The sequence below is a fragment of the Choloepus didactylus genome, chromosome 18 (genome assembly GCF_015220235.1).
Source record: "Choloepus didactylus isolate mChoDid1 chromosome 18, mChoDid1.pri, whole genome shotgun sequence".
Classification (NCBI taxonomy): Eukaryota; Metazoa; Chordata; class Mammalia; order Pilosa; family Megalonychidae; genus Choloepus; species Choloepus didactylus.
The window spans coordinates 27510696-27517827 of NC_051324.1; positions in this window are offsets into that span (position 1 = coordinate 27510696).

The window sequence follows — 7132 nt, forward strand, 5'->3', positions numbered from 1 at the left end:
TCAGCCAGGACAGGGAGTCCCCTCTGGACCCTGGTGGAGCCTGCTGCCCCTGGAGGGGAGATGTGGCCCCCAGAAGCCCTGTAATGCTGCCGTTCTGGTCTCGGGGCTGTGATGTTTGAAATTGCCTCACCACAGCCATTTTCTCTTTTCCAGTGAGGGCCTCCCTCCAGGGCAGACATCAGGACGCCCCTGGGCCACAGGCTCTTGTCCCAGCCCAGTCTCTGACCTGCCCCAAAGTGGCCCAGACCCCCAGATTTCCATTCCCCTCCTCTTAGGGATTCCAGGTGTCGAAGGGGCTTCTCAAGTCCCCCAGGCCCAGCATCTGATATCCACCCTGTCTCTCGGCTCAGGCTCAGGATGGACCCGGCCAGGCCACACCTCCCAGCGCAGCCCCCTGTGCCACGGGCTCCTCGCTGGACTTACAGAGCTGCTGGGGCCCAGGAGGGTCATCTTCTGATACTGAGAACTGTGTGTTCTCCTGGACCTTCATTTCCCCCCTTTTCCCCTTACCGGCTAGGACAGCTAGTTTCAGCAAGTATAAATACAGGACACCCAATTCAACTTGAACTTCAGAAAAACAGCAAATTTTTAGTTTAAGTATATCCATCGCAATACAAAAAGGTTATTCATTGTATATCTGAAATTCTTTAACTGGGCGTCCTGTATTCTATCTGGTAACCCTATTTCCAACCCTTCCCTGGGCCCCTCTGGTGGGGACTGCCCAATCCTCGGAGCCCCTGGAGCCTCTCTCTGATGCTTTCGTCTACCGCTTTCCTCACACCATCTCCCCGACACCTGGCGCTCAGCCCTGGGCCTGCTTGGATCTCTCAGGTCGGAAAGGAGGTCTCCCAGGGCAGCAGCGGGATGAGGGGTGGGCTTCTGGTTGAGTGCCCCCTCGCTCTCTGGGGCCCAGTGAAGGGGCTGAGATAGGGCAGGCACAGGGAAGGCCGGAACCCACCTAATACGCTGTGAGGAAAGCGGGAGGCACACAGCAGGGCCACAGGGTGGACAGGAAGTTCTGTCTCCAGCTCGGTTTAGAAGCCAAGCTGCAGTTTTCTCAGTGGCCCTTGGGTAGGAGCGGGCCACAGGGTTCTGTCCTCTTGGGAGAAGAGGGCTAACATACCCTGAGGACCTGTTTGAACAGCCACCCTGCCCAGTTAGGGCCTTTTCTCCCCGTTCTGCAGAGGGAACATAAGGCCCTTAGCAGTGCGGTGTCCGGCCCAGAGTCAGCCGGCATCCCAGCAGCCTGGGAATTGCAGTCTAACTATGGAAGGAAAGGGATCTCCCTGCCAAGGGCTGCAAACTCCTTTCATGAACATCACCCTCATTGGAGGGGGCGGTGGTGGTGGGGTGCTGGAGGGGGTGGCTGCAGAAGACAGCCCTGAGCACCGGGCAGGGTTGTGCATCAGGCGCAGTGCTGGGACCAAAAGGGAGTGAGGGTATCGGGGCTAGAAAAGCCAAACTCAGCCCCTGGAAAATGTGGGCACATGTTTAGGATAAGAAAAAAAACTTGATTCTCTAGCTGAGAGCAGCTAAGGCTGCCGGCTAACGTTTGCACAGTAGGGTCCTCGTTTATAGATGGGGAGGCCACGGCCTGTCAGACCAGCGCTTGCTCCGGCCTAGCAGTAAGCTGTGGCTCCAGGTTTGAGGTGGGAAGTCAGGGTTCAGAGCCTCAGGATTGGGAGAAAATTAGGGAATCAAGTCAAAGCTCCCGCGCTGGGAGGAAGAGCCCCACAGCACCCTAACAAGTGCTCACCCCTCCGGCCTGCACACTCTGTGGCAGGAGCTCTCAGATCTTCCCAGATGCTCCTTCCGTGCAGCTTCTCAGTGTCTCAGAACTTGACTGCCGGGTCCCATCCTGCCCTGCCCACCACCAGTCACATGTCACTTGTCACCAGTTCCTGAGCTCTAGGCTTGCACTCCAGTTTCAGAAACTTATTCCTCCTCTTAGTTTGCCACTACTTTCTTTGAGACTATGGTCCTGCCTTCCCCACCCCAGCCATCCAGAAGCAAGTGGCCTGCCCCAGAGCTCCCGCTGGCCTTTCCTGAAGCTGTAACCTTTTCCCACCCTCCCAGCCCCCCACCCCCAGACTCGGGGTGTGTATGGAGATCTGGAGCCCTGGACAAGCTCAAAATGACTTGACATGCAGAGGAACTCACAGACCAGGAAGTCGGGGGGTGGGTGGGTCTTGGGAGATGGGGGCAGGACGATTGCTAAAGAACGCCTCTATTAAACTTCTGATCTGTTGAAGCTTTACAACAATCAAGCCACCAAACATGTTCTAAGCACTGAACTCTGGCTGTGCTCAAGAAAAGAGTCCAGGACTTGAAAGTAGAGGCCTGCACCTTGAGCGAGTTTTGTCACATCTCTGAGTTTCAGATTCTCATCTGCAAATCAAGGGAGATAACAGTCCCTGTGAGGAGTAACTGAGGGGCGTATGTCAGGAACCAGGCAGGGACCCGGCCAGCGCTTACTGAGGCCCCATCAAAGGTTCCTGATGACAGTGTCTCCCCTATTTAAGGCGATCCATGGAACTGTCTCAGTCTACCATTCTGGAGAGAGGTGGGAGCAAGCACTGCCGTGTGTATATGTTCCCCACTCACCAATCTCGGAGACAATTTTTTTATTACAAATGACATCTCCCCTCCACCCTCTAGAGGTTACAGCTCCTGCAAAGGGGTTTCACCAAGGGCTCCCGTCAACCTCACAGGCCTGCAACATTAGGGCCTTTTAGCGTCATCTGCTGCGCCCAGGCCAAGGCCTCCTGAATGGGTCAAAATTATCTGGGCATGGAAATCACTCAAGCAACCAACATCATCTACTGAGCACCAACCATATGTGCCAGGCTCTGTGCTGGGCCCTGGGGATTGGCACAGAAAAGATGGCTGAGGTCTGTCTCCTCCTGGGGCAGGGCAGAGATGCAGCTGATTGCCAGGGAGATGAGTGGCACCAAGGGGAAGGTCCGGAGGGCCACAGGAGCTGGGGGCAAGGGGACCAAGCCCAGTCCTGGGTCAAGGTTGGCTTCCTGAGGAAGGGACATAGGGAGCCCAAAGCATTGTAGAATCTAAGAACTGCCCATGGGTGGACTTGTAGAAAGCACAGCCTGTTTTGGGCACTGTGGCTGGGAGGTAGGGGGAGAGGTGGGGCTGGGGAGGGCAGTGCAGAGCCTGTGGGCCAAGGGGGATTTCATTCATCTCATTGAGCAAACATTCCAGTGGTGCCTAATACATGCCAGGGGCAGAGCTGGGTTCTGGGCTTAGCCACAGTGATCAAAACAGACTCACTCCCTTCCCTCGGGGCCCAGGGAGTTACCCAAGAACAGAAGAGAGGTTTCAACCCTGGCTGCAGGTTAGAATCACTGTGGTTTGGAAACCACATGGATGGCAGGACCCCACCCCAGGGATTCTGATTAGGCTTGCCCAGGGCAGGGCTTGGGCACTCAGAGTCTTTAATAGCTCCACGGCGATTCCAGTGTGTAGCCAGGGGTCAGAGGCCTTGGTGTATAACAAGGGAAACTGAAATTGTTTCAGGGGTCAAGGGAGGGGAAAGAGCAGCACGGCGGGTGCAAAGGCCCTGAGGTGGGAAGGGATGGAAAGGCAGCCAGAATGGCAGAGCTCAGGGCCACGGACCACTGACTTTAAGCCAGGATTTAAAGTCAGGGAGTGGCCTCCTCAGATCTGCATGTTAGCAGGGGACAGTGAGACCAGGCAGGGAGCTGTTGCTGAGGTGCAGTGCGAGGCAAAGGCAGCCTGGGCTTGGACAGGACGTGGCTGGAGCTGAATGCGAATGAGAAGTTCCACTCGCCAGGCTTTGGAGATCACTTGGGCAGGGCAGCCAAGTAAGGGACATGCTTCCACAGCCTTGTGGGAAGCCTCAACCCTGGCAACCTATCTCTCCAGAAAATGACGGAACTATGCCCAAGGGTGGAAAAAGCCATCTCTGCAGCCACCACTATCAAAACAAGGCTCCGGGCCAGGGCCCTCAGGATAAGCAGGTGGCAGTGCCACCAACCCTAGGCCCAAGCTCGGCTATGGTCAGCAGCTGGGGTGTCCTGGAGGGATACGGCAGGTTCCCTTGTGGTCAGTCCATCTGGCTGTCTACCCTCTGCCTTCCGGGACCTGGAGAAGTGGGATTTGGCATTGTTCTCCCACCTACCTGTCCCCCCTACCCCTGACCCTGTGCCTAACGCAGTGGTTGGCCAGCAGGAGGCACTAACGAGGCAGCTGGCAGGTGCTAACCTTGATTTGGGGCACACTGTGTGCCAGGCAGGGTTGTAAATGCTTTGCATGCATTGGGTCATTTAATCTTCACGACACCTATGTGGTGAGTGGTGTTATTATCCTCCATTTTACAGATGAGGAAACTGAGCCACAGGGGACTTAAGTGGCCACACGTCAAAGGCACAGCTGTAAGGAGAAGAGTCTGCTCAGAGCAAGACTCAGTTGACTTGCCCAAGGAGTGGGCTGCTCAGGGTGGGGAGGGGGCACTGCAGGCTGGGGTGGCTCCGGGGAGGAGGTAGGGCAGGCAGCGAGCCCTGGGGCCTGGGTCAGGTCTCCAGGAGCAGAGGGGTTGGGGGTGGGTGAGGGGCACAGTGGGAGCAAGTAGGTGGGGAACTTGCAAAAGTGGCCCCCACCCTGACTCCATTCACGCCCGAAGGAGCGGAGGAGAGGCCCAGGGTGACCCCCACTGTGGGGCAGGCCTGGTTTTCGGGGCTGTGCCTCAAGGTGGGCTGGGGCGAGGCGAGGATCTCTGGGCCAGAACTCGGGAACCAGCTTCCAAGCCAGTCCTTAGTGGAACTCATGAGGCAGCTGGGGATGGGGCTGCAGGAAGTTCCCCTCACTCTCCTGCCTGGCTTCGCCCCAGCTCTCAGTCCAGGCCCCAAGCTCCCAGTTCTGACTTGGAGGTCAGGCTCTGACGTGGATTCCATGACATTGGCATGGCTTCTGGGTTCAAAAAGAAAAAAGTGCTACCGCTCCTGAAAGCTTCAAACCAAGAAGGTAAAGATGCTGAGGTCCGGGCCCACTTCCTCTAGCCTATTTGATGGCACCAAGCCCCAGGGAGCCCTTGGCACCCTGTTCCCTTGCTTTCTAGCCCAGCTGACTTCCTCTGTTCCTCTGGGGAGAACAAAACTTCTCAGGCTCAGATCCAATTTGCCGTGATTTCAGGGCTGGCTTTCCCAGCTTAAACAGCTCAGCAGGCCACCATTGGACCAACGGCTGGACTCTACCAGGGGCTGGCTACACCTGGGCCAGGCCCTCCATCCTCCGGCCTGCAGTGGGGGGTGCTATGAATATGGACTCCAGAGGCTGTCAGGGCTGGAAGGAGCCTAGGGGGTGTCTGGTCCAACCTGTCCACAAGAGATGCCCTCAAAGGAGTCTGTTCTTTTGAGACGGGAGTGGAAACAAAGGAGACCCAGCTCATATCTCTTCTCATCCTTTGTAGGACCCAGCCCAGGGCTGAGTACCAGTCAAGCTTACCAGCCTGTGTCTGTACTCAAGGACAGACAGTGACTTGTCCAAAGTCAAAAAGTTAGAGAATGACAAGTGGAGAATCCCCAAAGACAGCCACCATTAATTTATTCCTCCCTGTATACAGAGGCCACACCCCAAGAGAGGTAGAGTTTATTCCTTCCACCAGCCCTAAATCTGGGCTGGCTTCATGACTGCTTTGACCAATTGATGTGGCAGAAGCAACATCTCAGCTGTGGCCTTCAGAGGCCTAGTGGCTGCTGTCTCCTTCCTCTTGTAATGCACCAGCTTGGATGCCAAATGCCATGCTGTGCGGGAGCCCAGGCAAGCCAGGGAGGTGACCAGAGGCCCCCAGCCAGTGCCAGCCGTGTGAGCCAGGCCACTTTGGCCTCTGTCCATCCCAGCACCCCAGCCAACACTGGGTGTAGAAGAACTGCCAGCTCAACCTACAGAACCAGGAGAAATAAAAAGTTGTTGATTTAAGCCACTAGGTTTTGGGGAGTTGGTTCCACAGCAATAGATACTTGAAAGAGGTCTTCTGTGGTTTCCTCTCTACCAGGCCTCCTCACAGAAGAACAACCTTTTGCAAAAGGAACCCACAGGCAGGCCTGATCCTGGGGACTGGCTCAGTCCTTCAGGCCCCTGACCTCAACCAAGTGGGTCTCTCACTGCCCTGGGCCACATGGAAAAATCCTGACTGTCTACACAGCAGGATCATGTTCTGAGAAAGACAGATCCCAGGGGTTGCGGCTGCATGGGAGTAATGCTCCCCAAGGCTCCTGCCTTATTCTGGGGCTTCTGAGGCCTGATTTTTTTATCCTGTGATGCACCTATGAGCTCACCCTGTCCCAAGTGACACAGCAACACTTAGGCATTTTGTTATGAGTAAATACTCTACTGACAAGTGTAAGAATGAGAAAAAAAGCCACTGGTCTAAATACTTAGAAAGAGAAGAGAGAAAAAATAAACTGCACCGACCCTAAGTATGAAAAGCAAGCTACCCTAAATTCTACCACTGTGGCCACACCCCCTCCAAAAGGATTCAGGTTGCCCTGGCTTTCTCCCCCTACTAACAGCAGCCTTAATTTAGAGCTTTCACACTGCGAAGGACACCACGAAACTTGACAGAAGGGAAAAGTGTCAGGTTGTACTGCACCAAAGGGAAAGGAGGCAGGTTAACTTTAGCAGTGAGTAATGAAGACGCTGGCCCGCTTTTTAACAAATGCCAAGACTGTGGCTAACAGCTAACTCTCCCATTTTGTAGATGAGGCAACTGAGACTAAATGGCAGCTGAGGGAAGACGGGGCCCAGTCCCTGCCCCATTCACCCAGCATCACATGCGTTTTAACTACTCTATGCAAATAACCACCAGCCCACAAACCTAGAACCCAAAGGTGTATGAGCCATGTGTGACCTCCTGTTTCAATGAACTGTTATTACTGTGTCGAAAAGCACCATCAAATGTGGGGGAGTACAACACAAACGCTGTATTATTGTCACTGTGCTGTGGCTAGGCTGAGCAGTTCGTCCGCTGCCTTTGCCTGGGTACATTCATGCGGCCGCATTCAGCTGCAGGGTCGGCTGGGCTGGAAGGTCCAAGATGGCTGCCCTGGCATGTCTGGCAGGCGGTGCTGGCTGTTGGCTGGAATAACTCAGTTTTCCT